This window comes from Silurus aristotelis (genome assembly GCF_946808225.1).
Source record: "Silurus aristotelis genome assembly, chromosome: 5".
Classification (NCBI taxonomy): domain Eukaryota; kingdom Metazoa; phylum Chordata; class Actinopteri; order Siluriformes; family Siluridae; genus Silurus; species Silurus aristotelis.
The window spans coordinates 33490726-33508124 of NC_139578.1; the positions used below are offsets into that span (position 1 = coordinate 33490726).

The 17399-nt window shown below is 43.4% G+C and overlaps 2 long non-coding RNA genes across 2 annotated transcripts in view; both read left to right on the plus strand.

Moving 5' to 3' along the window:
* LOC310725940 overlaps positions 1–7740 on the plus strand; it is a 39452-nt gene extending 31712 nt beyond the window's left edge. The window contains exon 4 of the long non-coding RNA XR_014533576.1: positions 7652–7740. This is a non-coding gene — a long non-coding RNA (uncharacterized lncRNA). The remainder of the gene's footprint in view (positions 1–7651) is intronic.
* Positions 7741–14984: 7244 nt separating this feature from the next.
* LOC310725937 lies at positions 14985–16321 on the plus strand. Its single transcript, XR_014533573.1, has 4 exons — positions 14985–15100; positions 15209–15379; positions 15803–15961; positions 16246–16321. It is a non-coding gene; the product is annotated as an uncharacterized lncRNA (long non-coding RNA).
* Positions 16322–17399: the final 1078 nt, after the last annotated feature.

Below are 17399 nucleotides of genomic sequence, written 5' to 3' on the forward strand. Positions count from 1 at the left end.
TGCAAAGGTATAAAAAAATTTAAAAAGGGAACACTACAGCGAACTTGGCAACAGGGGGGATTGACTACATCACCAGTTCCCGGCTGCACTGACTAAAATTATAATTCTAATTTTATTTGTCACATACACATTCATACAGAGTACGACATGTAGTGAAATCTTTTACGGCTGTCCAACATGTAAAAAAAATAAGAAAAAATAAAAGAATATAAAGATAAAGTAAGTAAAATTAAATACATAAAAATAGTATAAAAGTATATTAAAAAAATATATGTATAACTAAAAATTATAAAAATAAGGTTAAGAATAATATAATATATACACTGCCCATCCAAAAAAAAAGTCACCCCCTGGATTTAACTAAGCCTCCTATTGGATAATTACTGCATAGATGATTGTTTCAGCTGGCAACAAGTTATTTAACCCTGCTTGATAAGTGAGTAGCTTCTTATTTCTTAAACAACCATGTTGGACACACCCCCTGTGGTTGTAGAAGAGACGTTCATCTGTTTCAGAAGGGTCAAATTATTGGCCTGCATCAAGCAAAGAAAACATCGAAGGAGATTCGCTGAAACTACTAAAATTGGGTTAAGAAATGTCCAGCACATTACTAAAAACCAGAAGGGTAGTGGGAAACATCATCTTCAAGGAGGAAATGTGGCCAGAAAAAAATCCTGAATGATCGTTTTTGGCAATCACTTAAACGTTTGGTGAAATCAGATCGTAAAAAACCCAACAGTAGAACTTATGGCTGTGTTTAATAGTGAAAGTGTCAGAGAGCCACCAGTCACGCCTTCCTCCAACGCTCACACTCTCGCTCAGCCTCTCCCTCTGACTAATCACCTACACCTGTCCTCCATTTACCCGTCCCCTTTATAAGGCCTCTCTTCCCCTTCATTTACCGTCCGATCTACAGTTTACGGCTATAGATCACCTGGACTACCTATCGCTCATACTACCTGAAGTTCCATGCTCCTAGCTACGCTTCAGGTGAAGCACTCAGTTAAGTCAACCATTTCCTGCAGTCTCGTTTCATACTCTTTTGTGTTTGTATATTCAAGACCAATAAAGACCACCTGTTTTACTCTCGGGTTCTGACGCCTGGTCTATCCGTGACAGAAAGTAAAAGCATTTCCACACGCACAATGCGAAGGGAACTCAAGAGCTGGACTAAACAGCTGTGTAGTCTTAAGAAAATCACTTATCAGTGAGGCTAATTAGAATAAAGGCTTCAATTTGCTAGGGCGCATAAAGATTAGACTCTGGAGCAATGGAAGAAGGTCATGTGGTCAGTTGATGAGTTCAGATTTACCCTGTTCCAGAGTGATGGGCACATTAGGGTGAGAAGAGAGGCGGATAATCTTAACATGCCTAGTGATGATCATTTTATATATATATACAGTGAGGAAAATAAGTATTTGAACACCCTGCTATTTTGCAAGTTCTCCCACTTAGAAATCATGGAAGGGTCTGAAATTGTCATCGTAGGTGCATGTCCACTGTGAGAGACATAATCTAAAAAAAAAAAATCCAGAAATCACAATGTATGATTTTTTTAACTATTTATTTGTATGATACAGCTGCAAATAAGTATTTGAACACCTGAGAAAGTCAATGTTAATATTTGGTACAGTAGCCTTTGTTTGCAATTAATTGAGGTCAAACGTTTCCTGTAGTTTTTCACCAGGTTTGCACACACTGCAGGAGGAATTTTGACCCACTCATCCACACAGATTTTTTCTAGATCAGTCAGGGTTCTGGCCTGTCGCTGAGAAACACAGAGTTTGAGCTCCCTCCAAAGATTTTTTAATGGGTTTAGGTCTGGAGACTGGCTAGGCCACGGCAGAACCTTGATATGCTTCTTACAGAACCACTCCTTGGTTATCCTGGCTGTGTGCTTCGGTTCATTGTCATGTTGGAAGACCCAGCCTCGACCCATCTTCAATGCTCTAACTGAGGGAAGGAGGTTATTCCCCAAAATCTCGCAATACATGGCCCCAGTCATCCTCTCCTTAATACAGTGCAGTCGCCCTGTCCCATGTGCAGAAAAACACCCCCAAAGCATGATGCTACCACCCCCATGCTTCACAGTAGGGATGGTGTTCTTGGGATGGTACTCATCATTCTTCTTCCTCCAAACACGTGTAGTGGAATTATGACCCAAAAGTTCTATTTTGGTCTCATCTGACCACATGACTTTCTCCCATGACTCCTCTGGATCATCCAAATGGTCATTGGCAAACTTAAGAAGTGCCTGGACATGTGCTGGTTTAAGCAGGGGAACCTTCCGTGCCATGCATGATTTCAAACCATGACGTCTTAGTGTATTACCAACAGTAACCTTGGAAACAATGGTCACAGTTCTTATCAGGTCATTGACCAGCTCCTCCCGTGTAGTTCTGGGCTGATTTCTCACCTTCCTTAGGATCATTGAGACCCCACGAGGTGAGATCTTGCATGGAGCCCCAGTCCGAGGGAGATTGACAGTCATGTTTAGCTTCTTCCATTTTCTAATGATTGCTCCAACAGTGGACCTTTTTTCACCAAGCTGCTTGGCAATTTCCCCGTAGCCCTTTCCAGCCTTGTGGTGGTGTACAATTTTGTCTCTAGTGTCTTTGGACAGCTCTTTGGTCTTGGCCATGTTAGTAGTTGGATTCTTACTGATTGTATGGGGTGGACAGGTGTCTTTATGCAGCTAACGACCTCAAACAGGTGCATCCAATTTAGGATAATAAATGTAGTGGAGGTGGACATTTTAAAGGCAGACTAACAGGTCTTTGAGGGTCAGAATTCTAGCTGATAGACAGGTGTTCAAATACTTATTTGCAGCTGTATCATACAAATAAATAGTTAAAAAATCATATATTGTGATTTCTGGATTTTTTTTTTTTAGATTATGTCTCTCATAATGGACATGCACCTACGATGACAATTTCAGACCCCTCCATGATTTCTAAGTGGAAGAACTTGCAAAATAGCAGGGTGTTCAAATACTTATTTTCCTCACTGTATATATATATATATATATATATATATATATATATATATATATATATATATATATATATACATATCTATATATATATATATATATATATATATCATTTCACACACACACACTAGGAAAAAAATTATATAAAGTGTGTGTGTGTGTGTGTGTGTGTGTGTGTGTGTGTGTGTGTGTGTGTGTGTGTGTGTGTACGAATTACACAGAAAGTTACGGATATGTATATGACTGATATTGACTGAAGTACCGATTAAAGTGATTCAGTGTGTTTGACATTATAGTGTCCTAGTGTCCATGTGCTGATATAAAAGTGACATCGTGCTGTGCCAGTTCATAGTTAAAGTGACATTCAATAATGTAAAAAATTGTGCAGTGAAGTGGGACAGCGAGAGAAGTCCAGGTGGTAGTTGCTGGGTGGTGGCTCCTCCTCATTCTCTCTGTGTTTGCTTTCAAGGAGTGAAAGCGCTTTCCTGAACGTAACAGAAAAAATAGTCTATTGTTGGGATGGCTGAGGTCCTTCACAATCTTCCTGGCTCTGGTTACCACATGCTGTAGATGTCCTGCAGGTCAGGGAGCTTGGTCCGGAGTGTACATTCAGCTGACTGCACCTCCCTCTGGAGGGCTCGCCTGTGTTGCAGTGTGCTGTTCTCGAACAAGGAAGTGATGCTACCCGTCAGCAGGGGGCTCAGAACACAACCTCTGCACAAGATCCTTGTTAGCTCCATAACAGCTTATCTTCACTACTCAAACCCCCTGCTACACCTGCTTCATGATCCCTGAATGCTGAAGACTTTGCCTCCTTCTGTGATAAGAAGTTTGAGGGAATCTGCCAGACCTCAATGATCATCAATGGGTCCTTAGTGTCTGGCAATGTGCTGCCTTCAAGCAAGCACATTGAAGAAACCTGCTCTAGATCCATCAAACATTAACCACTACAGACCAGTATCACTTCTCTCCTTTCTTTTTAAATCTCTGGATTGTGCTGTTTTTAACCAACTGTCTGTCTATTTCTCAAATAACAACCTCCGTAATCCATACCAGGATGGCTTCATGCGGCACATTGCACAGAGATGGCTCTTTTGGCGATCACTGAGAAACTACATGCTGCTCGAGCAGCCAAACTGTCGTCTGTCCTCATCCTCCATGACCTTTCAGCAGCATTCAACACAGTCAACCACAAGACTCTCTTGTCAACCTCAGGACCTTCTGTATTTGCAAAGCAGCTTGAGAATGGTTTGCTTCCTACCTGGAAGATCGCTCATACCAGGTAACATGAAGGGCTTCTACATCTGCCCCATGCACTGGTGTCCCACAAGGCTCAGTACTTAGTCTCCTACTTTTCTCCCTCTATACTTACTCTCTTGGTAAAGTCATATCCTCACATGGGTTTTCTTACCACCGCTATGCAGATGACACTCAACTAATCTTTTCTTTCCCTCCATCAGATACCACAGCTTCCGCTCGGACCTCGGCACCAACTAAAACTCAACCCCAGCAAAACCGAACTGCTGGTCATCCCAGGTGACTTATCTCCAGGTCAGGATCTCAGAATAACTCTGCTCACTACTTTGGGGTAACTATGTGGTAACTATGGACAATTAACTGTCCTTCTCCTTACATGTTGCTAATGTGGCTCGGTCTTGTCAGTTCCTTCTCTACAACATGAGAAGTATTCAAACATTTCTGTCCACACAGGCTGCTCAGGTGCTTGATCAGTCTGACTGATCAGTCAGACTGGACTACTGCAGCTCTCTGCTGGCATGTCTACCTCTAAAACACTATTCATCCACTGCAAATTATCTAAAATGCTGCTGTTGTGTTCAACCTGCCCAAGTTCCCCCACACCATGCCACTGCTGTGCTCCCTCCACTGGCTTCCGGTAGCTGCACGTATCAGATTCAAAACACTGATGCTTGCCTACAAGGCCAAAAATGGACCAGCACCATCTTACCTCAGAGACTTCACGTCTAATGGCATCCTCAGTAGATTTTAGTCATTTTGGCGGTACATGAACTGTAGGGGATCCCGTGTGTCTGGTAATGATGCTGTGATGAAGTCTCTGACCAGACATTCCAGCCATGAGGTCAGGGCTGGAGGGTGGTATTTGTTGAGGTGAGTTGGCATTTATTTTGGACAGGAACAATAGTGGACAGTTTGAAGCATGAGGGGACAACAGACTGCTCCAGGGAGAGGTGGATTATTTTGCTAATCACTGGTGCAAATTGCTCAGCGCTGGCTTTCAGAACCCAAACTGTGATGCCATCACTTGACTTCTGTAATATAACAGAACAAAGAATTACATTCCCATTAGCAAAGAGTACCTGCTTTTTTCTGGAATGGAATGATCTCATTTTAAAGATCATGGAACAATATCCAAAAAAGAGGTTGGATGTGCTTAGTATCAGAAACCAGAGGAGAACATGTATAAATAAATAGATTTAGTTTAGATCACACAGAAAAAGGAAGCCTCAGAGAAACAGAAATTGAAACTTTTTTTTTTTTTTTTTTTTTTTTTTTTTTTTAAGGTTTTCATGAACCATAGAAGGAATCTGAAGCAAATTTATTTGATTTTTTTTTTTTTTACCAATGCCCAGTTCAACTAATTTCAGTAAAAACTGTTATATCATTAATAAAGACATCAAAGTGCAATCCAAACAATCTAATCCTCTCATCATGTACTCTAAATATATTTTTATAGAGAGTAAAACATTTTGTACATAAGTGAAGTATTTGAGGTGAAAACATGTGTTTATGGTTAAATCCTGAGGTAAGTTATAGTGAAACTGGTGCTTTTGAGTTGCTTGGTGTTGGCTTCCACTTACTGACTGAATCCTGACTGGATCTTCACTTCATTGTTACACTTCCATACATGGCATTCACTCTGATTCAGAGCGACTTCTAAAGTAACTTATATTTAACATTGTTTAGTTCTTTTGAGTTTATTATATAGACAATATAATAATACAATAACAATAACACATATTATATACAAGTTATTTTCTATGCTTAGCCCTTTCCACGAAATATTATCGTTTGTGGAAAACCTATACAATTTTATCATCTCTAAATGTACTCTAAATATACTTTAAATACAGTAGATCATTTCTGTTATTGATTAATGGAGACAAATATAATATTAGTGATGTAAGTATCTGAGCTGGACACATGTGCTAGTATGTTCTAGTGAAACTGGTTCAGTTTACAGCCATTTTAAACACAATTTTAGGTTTATGGCACAAAATATAGGAGAGTTTGAGTAAATGTGTGGTCTGAAGTGGTCCAATAGATGGCAATAAAACACTGAAAATGCTAAAGAAAAAGAAGGAGAACAAGAAGGAAAAGGAAAAAGAGGAAGTCATTTGTGTTTGTACGTTTCCTGACTGGATCTCAACTTCATATTTAACAGTGTTTCGGGAGCTTTACTGCATTTTGAATAATTCACTCTGATTCTAACTGCTAGCAATTCCTTTATCATTTACTCCACTTTTCATGTCAATAAAAAAATAACTTAGTTTACCTCATTTTCATCAGATGATAATAAAGATTATAATGAAAATCTCATTGATTTTTTTGTGGTTAGTGTGCAAACCTGGTGGTCAGTAAATATCTGTTAAATATTAACTTGACTCTGATCAGCCAAAACATTTAACCAACCTGCCTGATATTGTCTAAATATTGTCTAAATGTGTCACCAAAACAGCTCTGATCCTTTAAGGCCTGCAGTCAAAACACCTAAAACACTCTTCTCCTGATACCAGCTTTATCAACGGAAGAATTAGGGGATATCTGCATTTATACCTTCTGTTCACATTGTGACCATCATCATCATCATCATCATCAGTCATGAGCTCTCATTCTCTCATACTGGTTCTGCTGGTTCTCACCTGCCTTCAGTCCTTCACAACGGCCCAGAGTAAGATAAAGTTCACCTTTTCAAAATGTTATCCTTTTTAATGTCCCTTTAATTATTATCAATAGAAGCAGTAAGAGGTTGTGGAAATAAACATTGTTAATACACACCTGTATGTTTATGAAAATGTTAAAGTTAAATACTAAGTAATGGAATGTGGTGATGAAGCAAACTTTCTGTTAATTATTTTCCCATCAGCAAATCTTTTCATTTTATTGTAAGAAAAATGCTGGACACGTCCCTGTGAATGAACTGTTACTTTAGCAACATATTAATACAGTATAAACCTGCACTACTGTCAGAGCTGCTCTTCTACAGAATTAATCAACACCTGGCAACCAATCAGGACCCAGATTTAAGAAACAGTTTAACAGATAAATCAGACCTGCATTTTATACTGAATATAAAAGTGTTTAATATCTAATTATTGAACATTTAATCACAGAACTGAATGTGGAAATGTTTTCTCACAGACAGAATTAAAGCAGCAACATGCTGTTTCAGATACCAGAGAACTCCAATCCCTATCAGAGTCATTACAGGGTATAAAGTAACAGACTGTCAGTGTACAAAAGCCGGAGTCCTGTAAGTTTTCACCTCCTCATTGTTCTTTTTATTCATTTTAATGAATAATAATAAAAAGTGATCATTTTCATGTGCATTATTATTGTATAATTGTAGAACTGATTTTATTGCAGTTCTACACTGATGTACATCTTCTCTCTAATCTGCAGCTTTACCCTGAAGAACAGCAGTCGTGTGTGTGTAGATCCTGATCTCGAGTGGTTGCAAAACCAAATGAAAAGAATTGACCAGATCCTGAACAAAATTTCTACGAGTACTTCCTCATCTCCACCTCCATTTACAAGTCCTCTCTCCAATAAGTAATTCATATTCATACAAAATTCACTTCTTATGTAGTTTCTGTTTCATGCTTTAGGGATTTTTATTAAAATTATTTATCAAAACATGAATTGAGCCCAGCATGATTTATTTGTTTTATTATTCAATTCCACAGACATTCTTTTGTGTGTGTGTGTGTGTGTGTGTGTGTGTGTGTGTGTTTGTGTGTGTATATATATATAGCACATCTAGCAATATAGTGATTTTTTTTTTTCTGCTACATCCAATCTTTTTCTCTATTTTATAAGTTATGTGAGTTTTCTAATCATGCACCAATACAGTAAAAGACTGATTATATCTCACAAAAACCTGTTAAAGAATTAAAATCAATAAATAATTACTGTAGCATAAGATATTGTATTGTGTATTGTTTATTTCTGTGTATTAATTTAGACTGATAGTGATGGTTGTGTAAATAGACATCGTCTCTAGGTTACGAACTTAACCCTAGTTCCCAGAAGAAACGAGACACTTCATCAAAACGCTATGGGAACGCCCCTGCGTGACCACGCTCTGAACCACGTGTGAAATCTAGCCAATAGGCAAGCCGTGACGTCATAGACAGGCGACGTCGCGTAAACCAGGAAGCTACAAGATGGCTGTGCGGTGGTAGCGACATTAGCTTCTGCAAAGAGAGAAGGTAAGCGCCGCAGAGATGCAGGGAGTGTGGCACGGAGACGCAGCGTCTCGTTCCTTCGGGGAACTAGGGTTACGTTCGTAACCTAGAGACGTTCCCCTTCAGGATCTCGAGCTGCGTCGAAACGCTATGGGAACAAGTGTCCAATCACGCCACACTGACCAGACTCTGCCGAAAGAGTGAGGGCCTCGGCACCAGCACGCAGAACAGAGGAGCCCGGGGTGGCTCTGAGGTCAAGGCCATAAAACCTGACAAAGGTCAGCGCGGTGGACCTACCCACAGACCCGCTGGGCCTCGTAACCCCTGGTTGGGGGCTATAAACAGAGGAGGGCAGAATGCCTGTAACACGACACATCGTGTGGGAGCACCCAGCCTCGTGTAAGAAAACACCCTGGCCATGCCAGGGGGCAACTCCAGGCAGGACGAGGCAACTGCCAAGACCCAGACAGGCACTCAGAGTCGCGTCCCGGCCACAGTCTCCGGGCGCCGCAGAGGAAACGTGTCACCAATGGGGCCTACCAAGCGAACACGGAAACCCTCAGGATTGAAGGGGTTAACCCTGCGGCAAACTGTACCTGCAAAAACACCAGAACTGATCCGACCGGGCAGTTAACTGGGTCCAAGTCATGGTGCTCACACTGTGACGTGAACAGTCGGCATTGTGCGGCGCACGACCTCCTTGTGGAGGGAGCTCTGGAGTGGAGAAGGGCCTCTACTACCTCGGTAGAGAGAACAGCCGCTATGAACTGTGCCCCCTTATGGGCCACAGCCTCCACAACCCCGGGCGGGGGTGAACCAGGGTTCCGCCCGCTTTAGAGGTGCTACCAGGAGGAGACAGACTCTCTCCCGGCGAACTCAGTCCAGAACTCCCGATATGAGTCCCGGAACCACAAGAGGACCTCCTGCGCCAGTTGTTTGCAAGGGCGAGACAGAAGGCCCCCCTGTTGGTTGATGTACGAGACCACCGCAGTATTGTCCGTGCGGACCAACACATAGCGATCTCTAAGGACTGGGAGGAAGTGTTGTAACCCCAACAACACTGCCAGCATCTCCCGGCACCCTATGTGCCACAAGAGACGTGGGCCGCTCCACAGACCCTGGGCGGAGTGGCCACTCATGACCGCCCCCCCACCCCGTGAGGGAAGCGTCCGTTGTTAGCGTTACGCGACGACAAGGAGTCCCTAAAATGGGGCCTCGGGACAGAACGTAGTGTCCTACCATGCAACCAAGGCTCAAAGGGCACACCGCGAGACCTTGATGGTACGATACAGACTCCCTCAGGGGGAGAACCCTCCTGCCCCGGATCCACCACTGGAGGGGCCACATGCAGAGAAGGCTGAGTGGAAAAACACTGGACGCTGCCGACATGAGACCCAGCAGCCTCTGGAACTGCCCCACAGTGACTGGGTGGCCTGCTCCTACCCTCCTGACTGCAGTGAGGATGACTACAAACCGGGCGGGAGACAACCGTGCCCGTAACCCGGCCAAGTCCCACACCACGCCGAGAAAGCGGCTCTCCGCGCTGGGGAAAAGTACACTTTACCCGGCGTTTCAGTCTGAACCCCAGTACCTTCATGCAGGCGAGAACAGCATCTCAATGCCGAACCGCCTGGTGCTCTAACGAGCCAACATCAACCAATCGTCGATATAATACAAAATGCCCTGAAGCTGCAGCGGGGTCAGTGCCGCGTTCACGCACTCTGTGAAGCCACAGGGTGAGAGCGCTAGGCCGAACGGAAGGACCGATATTGGTAAGCTTCGCCCCGAAAGCAACCTCAGGAATCTCCCGTGTGCGGTGAAGGACAGCTGCATGGGAGCATGCAACCTCCAGATCTAACGTATGACAAATCAGTCCTTGGACTTGACCTGAGACACGACCTCTCTAAATGAGAAACCTGAACCCAAGCCTCAAAAGTGAGTGGTTCAAGGAGTGGAGATCCAGAATGGGATGTAACCCACCATCCTTCTTCGGAACAACGAAGCACGGGCTGTAGCAGCCTGACTCTCTGAAGGGAGGGGGAAACCACCTCGATGGCCCGTTTCCCCAGGAGAGCACGCACCACCTGTCCCAGGACCAGAGCCTGCATGGGTCCCACCAGGATGGGACACACGCCGTTGAACCGGGGAGGAGAAGACGCAAACAGATTCGCGCAGCCCTTCTCCACAGTGCGCAGGACCCCTGAGAGACTCCAGGCAGCCCTCCAGACTGACAGAAAGTCTCCACAGGGAGAACCAACCTCTTTGGGCTGGCCCCTGACCCACTCAGAGCGGCTGGAGCGGTGCTGTGCAGCCGACTACACCTCCTGAGAGGCGGCGGATCCCCCCCATCCGCAGCAAACATACGGGCGGAATCCGGGGAGCAAACCGCTGGAGAAAGCTGCGCCCTGAACACGACCCGTGGCAGGGCTAGCAGACAGTCCTTCTGAACCCGAACGGCAGGAGCAGCGCACTGCGGCCGTTGAAGCCCCCTGAGAGGCAGCGGATGACCCCCATCCGCAACGAACCTTCAGGGGGAAATAAGGGAGTTAACCGCTAGAGGGAGGCAGTGTCCTGAACACCCTGTGGCAGGGCCGACAGACTGGCCTCCCGGCGGTGCCGGGGAGGGATGAGCACCGTAGCATGAGGTGCGCACGGCCCTCCAAGATGCAAGCCATTAGGCCTACGCACCACAGCCTGTTCACTAGAGGCGAGGAAGACCCTCAGGCCGTCCAGCCCCTCCTCGGGCTTAGAGTGTCACCAGGGGCCCCTAGGACCTCACCGTGGGAATCGGGTGGCAACACTCTCACCGGGCTATTTCACTGTACCTGGACATACCAGGGCGAGGCTGCTGCCGAGCAGCCCCATCGGAGCAGCAAGGAACTACCATTAAAACGCCACCGCGGTCTCCTGAACCCGCCAACAATCGCCCTTACCTACAGCATTACCAGGTCAGGCCAGGAGGGGACACCATGGTGCTCAGAAGGAAGCTCGCATCATCCCCCATAGCAGACCAGCCCGGTATGCCTGCAACACACTCATCGTGTGGAAGCAACCTGTAGCCTGACCTGCCGCGTAGCCCTACCCACCAGAGCTAAGCGGCTCTACGTAGGCAAACCGATAGCCGTCACAGACGCAACACTCGGGGAGAGATAGCTAGCTAGCGTCTCTACCACAAGCGGCATCGTCCCGTAGTCACGCCACTTAGCTCCAACAACATTCGCGCACAGCGAAAGAACATCGGAAAAGCACGTGCACACACGGGCCTCCCAGGACCCAGACACCTCGGTGCGCAGATCAGGGAAGGCGCTGAGGCTGTGACACAGGGCGCAGGAAACGCACAACCAGCTCACTGGGTGCGCGCCGCATCTGCCACACGACAGGCCAAGCTAAATCCAAGCTAAATCCGGCCCGCGCCATGACCTCAGGGATCTCCACATACAGCACAGGCTGTGAGGAGTCCGCAGGCTCGCTAGCATACATCATCCCATCCTCCTTGGAGAGAGAGAGACATGCAATGCTGCGCCGCCCGCACCGGGAGAAGAAGCAGCCGCCAGGCATGCTGCTCCTAATTTCCCGAAATTTCATCCACCTCGGAGGAAGAAATACGGAGCACCGCGTCACACACACCGGGAAAAGAACCGATTCCAAACGAGCGCTCTCCCAGGGTAACGGGAGCTCGGCTAGCATCCGAGAGTGCATAGCCACACGGCTAATGCTAACAGCCGATACCATCGAGAGCCGAACGCTCACGTCTCCAAAATTCACCTCGGAGAGCGCTCTCCAAAATTCTCCCACCTCGGAAGAAGAATACGGAGCACCGCTTCACAGGGTGCACACAAGTGTTCATTGTGTTCTCTTTGTACAGTGAAAGTGTGTGTGTGTGTGTGTGTGTGTGTGTGTGTGTGTGTGTGTGTGTGTGTGTGAGTAAAGGTAAGTATTGTGATAGTGGGTAAAAAACTATGTGGTCCAGAGGAGTTAGTGGAAGCCACTGAGGGACCTGTACTGGGGTTGTCCGAGGCAGATGCATGTTTGGACTTGCCACCAGCCATGTCTTGTTTTTCCATCCTGCCTCGTGCCATGCTCTCATCAGCTTTTCAGAACACTGAATGGTCGCTGTCCGTTCAGCACTCTGTTCACAGTCATGTTTAGAGAGAAATCCATGCCGGGTCGCCATCACAATACATAATCAGTTTAATGTTCAATGATATCCTTAATGTAACTTCTTTTCTGAAAGAAATATTGAATGACTGCAAAATGGTAGTTTTAATGCTGATTAAAAATGATTAAAAATGTTTTCTCTAACCCAAGCTCATTAAAACCAGTTCCTTTTAGATGCAAAGAAAAAAAAAGATAAGTATGAAAACATAATTTCAAACTTCTCCTGACCCTGAAAAAAACATTTTCCCTTTTTTCCTGCCTAATAAAAAGATGTTTGTATGTAAGCTGTGAAATAAGACACGTGTAGATAATTACGATACCAGAATATCCCTAGAAGGATGGCATGTGATTAGTCTCACCATGTTTAGGCCGTTTCATGTTTTTTTGCTGGAAATAAGTTGTTTTGTGTTTGAGCGAGTTTATTGTATACTCACATCATTAATGTACTGTCAAATATATACACAATAAAAATATTTCCCAACTTAATTTTCAATCTCTTAATTTTTTCAGTTAATCGTTTCTGCCATCAGGGGTGTTTTTGGACTCAAAATCCTAAATTCAGAAAACTCATAAATTCATCCATTCATTTACACATACTGGGATTCTTATATATCTCAAATAGCGATAAGAAAATGTACTGGTATCTTGTGATAAACTGTAGTCATTCAGTATCTCTATCCTAAAACACACCTAAAAAACAATGACAGCATATTAACTACAGCTAAACTGATTCCCTTTATAGTATAAACTTAATCTATACCTTACTCTTTTTATGTTGTGAAAATAAGTAGCGGGTATATGTGACTTGTCTCTTCACATTCACTTAAGACAGAAGCAAATGCTTTTACTTGAATACTATCATAGGTTGAACATTTAAATGAACACGGTGTATTTGCAATTTACCATGCAAAAGAGAGTTCAATTCACAACATGCCCACATAGAGCTGTGTTTTTCAACAGCTAACAGCAACAACAGCTAACTTCCACGCAAAGTTACTCACCAATTGCATGAAATAGCGTCTACACCACAGGGTCACCGATTAAAAATTAATGTTGCCATCCCAACACAAACCCGCAAAGGCTCCAGTGATTATGTGGCTTGAATGGAATGCAAATGATCATTTAATTGGAAACAAATCATCAGATTTTGCATCTTATTAAATATTTTAAGTATAAAACATGTCCAGCCCCTTATTGTCTCATTAATCTGTCCCTATGCAATAATCCACATATTAGTCTAATGTGACAGTGACCCTGCAGACACTGGCTTCACTGCAAAGATACATTTACATGTTGATATACAGTGTATTGTCGGGGTTTTCTGGGCTCATGGCGCTCACTTCCAGATCTTGCTAGTTTTCCTACGCCACCCGTTATTTAGGGACTGAGAAGACATATATTCGGGGCCAGCTTATCTCACTGAAATTATTCTTGCCTCCCTGCCTGTTCTAGTTCCTGACCCTGGTTTGGATTGGATTGGCATTGCTTTGGACTTGTTTTTCGGTCTGTGTTTCTGCTCTGCCCTTTGTTGCTCTGTTTTCCGGCTCTTGGATTTTTTGGACTGATTGATTTCTGATTTTTGGTTCTCCCTGCATTGCTCTGACTGCCTGCTCTCTGAATAAGGACTGTTTTTGGGACCGTGTTTTTGCTCTTGACCACATTTTGTACTCTGTTTACTCTGCCCACTCCCTCCATCAAGGACAGCTTTCACCATACCCCTGTTGGGTCCTGCATTTAAGGTCTTTCACTCACCACCCCTTTCTGACTATATATATATATATATATATATATATATATATATATATATATATATATATATATATATATTATAAAACAATACAAAAACCTCTCTGTGGATTTGTGTGCAATATAATATGTAAACTGTATCCTGTAATAATCTATTTATCATTTTTAGCATTATAACTGTAAATATTAATAAACCAGACTACACATCACTTAGGATACTGATAAAATTAAGTTACACTGTCACTGATCAGCCTTTACAAAATATTGGATAAACACATGCACTAATGCATTTACTACTACTTTAATATACTATAAATGTAAATTCACTGCAATAAAACATACAAAAATTATTTGTAAGACTAATCTACACTTGCGTATCCACAATGCAGCAAAACAAATTGGCGCCTGAGCAGAAAAACTTTGATCATATTTCACAAAAATCCGTACAAGTATTAAAGTCAATAATCACTGTATCATATCTTATTTTTCTGTTTTCTAGGTAAGTACACATCCTTTACAGGTTGTTTTTTTACACCAGTGCCTCTGAGCTTTGCATGTTTTGTTATTGTAAAAAGTCACACATGAGTTTCCTGTGCTACCATTTTATCACTGGTGACTATTTATATACCCAACAGACGTCTTCCTTTCATTTACTCAGTCCATTTTCCACCATCAACATCAGCAATGTTCTCCACTAGTCATTCGGTTCTGCTGGTTCTACTGGTAACCACCTGCTTTTATTACTGCGCAGAATGTGATGGTAAGTTTATCAAAAGCCGCTCACATATTTTACTATTTTACCACACAGAATAAACTTATTACCAATTTTCTGTTAGTTTTTTTATTTTATTTAAATTTTTTATCATAGATGAGCTCATGACCCATTTTTGTTTCAATGAGGATTCAATTGTACACATGGATTCCTCAACAGTGCAAGGTCAAGAAATCTCAACAACCTCCTCTACTTCAGGCACAACGAATTCAGGTCAACAGGATCACAAAGAACATCTACACACTGTACAAACACATATACGTTCAGGTATGTGATATGTGACTACAATAAACACTTTCAACCCAGTTTATGGGTAGAACATATAATTGAGTATGTTTATGGGCAAGATATAGGGCCAGTCTAGAGTGGGATTTGGGGGCTTTGGGTTATATGCTCCACAATTCGCTTCGCTAAATGTTCCGCCATTAATAAATCTAAATGTAAGTAAGTGGGTTAGGAGGTATGTCATGTGGGCAGTGGTAACTGAGGGGGTACAGCATTAGACTGCTCACAAGACTTTTTTGGTTGTCTAAATTAAACATTGCAGTGGCATGTGATTGGTGGTGCAGATGATTTAACATGAAAATGTTATATGTGGAGGAAATGTGTGTAGAAGTGTGTGTGTGTGTGTGTGTGTGTGTGTGTGTGTGTGTGTGTGTGTGTGTGTGTGTGTGTGTGTGTGTGTTCAAGGTGCTGACTCGATCTCCACATGTGCTGGACAAAAATGTCCGATCCATGGAGCTTCCATCTCACAAGCTACAAGACTGAAAGGATCTGCTGCAGATGTTGTGGTGCCCAAACCCTCAACACACCTACAGAAGTCTCATGTAGTCCGGGATTTTCAGGTCAGTGTTGTGTTTGTGGTACCAGGGGGATCAATACAAAACTAGGCAGATGGTTTTGGGTTATTGGGGATTGTGTGTAATTGGCTGGAGAAGAAACGGCTGCTATAATGTTAACAGGAAGTAAAAAAGTAAGACGCATCCATATTTAATAAATAAATAAACATGTTGGCTGTTTTTTTTACCCAAAATTGATTTCAGATATATTGGTCATTGAAAATGCTTCATGATTTTTATAATTCTTTATTTTTTTTTTTTTTACATTTAATTGGATGAAATGTTCCACAGGAGCGAATGGAGCGGGATTGTGCTGTTTTGAGTTTAATAAAAGGCCACTTCCTGCAGCAAACATCGCCACTGTCAAAGAAACAAGACAAAAAACAGAGCATTAAAAAAATTATGTCACGGGGTGACAAATAAGAGGAACTGTTCCTCCCCATTCTTGTTTCCGGTGGGAGCGAGTTTAATGTAACACCAGAACAGTTCCGGTTTTTTTCCGTGTAAACAGGCTGACGGAGCTTGCTAATGAGGGAATGAGTGGCAGCTGGGCAATGAGCAGAGATTGGGCCACGAGGGGTATGGATTTGTGAGGGGGATTATAAAAGGATCCGGTTGATGTGCAGCAGGGGAAGAAACTTTGGAGCGAACTCTTTGGGGTTGGTGCAGACTGGAGGAAATCTTTGGTTGTTGATCTGTTGATCCCGTCGAGCAGTACACGAGAGGGCAGATCGTTAACGGACGGGAAAGACTGTATGCAGAGAAGGAAGAGCTGGAGAGCAGTGGTATGATTGAACTGCGTTATCTCATCGAACAGATAAGTGTTGTCTGCCAGTCCTATTAGGAAGTAAATGCCTGTAGTGCCCGCTACCTGCTATGATGTGGTGAAGCCGCCCTGGCGTTCAGTGAGTTCTGTTGTGAAGCCTTTCAATGTCAGTTGTGTTCCCATAGTCAACCACCTACACAGCTTGGATGTACAGTTTGTCAGTTGAGCGGAGAGAGTCGGCCGGGACCACGAGAGGAGACCCTATTCACTGAGTTGATGTGAGTTGCCGTGCCTAATGTGAAGTGAACACGTGTGATCATTTGAAGTGACTGAATTGTGCACTGGTGTGGAAACTGTAATTTTGTGTCTGCCCGTTCTCCAGTTGGCTACTTGTGGGCTCTGAAGGTCAAACTGAAATTAATTAACTGCTGTGTGTTGAGCATATGCTGTACAGGAATGCAGCTCCATTCTGTCTAAGTTGAAGAGGATTTGAGAGATCTATGCATTGCTGTTCTGTGGTAAGAATTGTTGACTGTCGAATCCTGTACTCACCACTGTTCTGTCAACCTAGAGAAACTGTCCTTCGCCATTGAATGCTGCCATCACTGCTCCGTGGTAAGATCTAGTTATTGATTGTCAAATCCTGTACTCACCACTGTTCTGTGAACCTAGAGAAACTGTC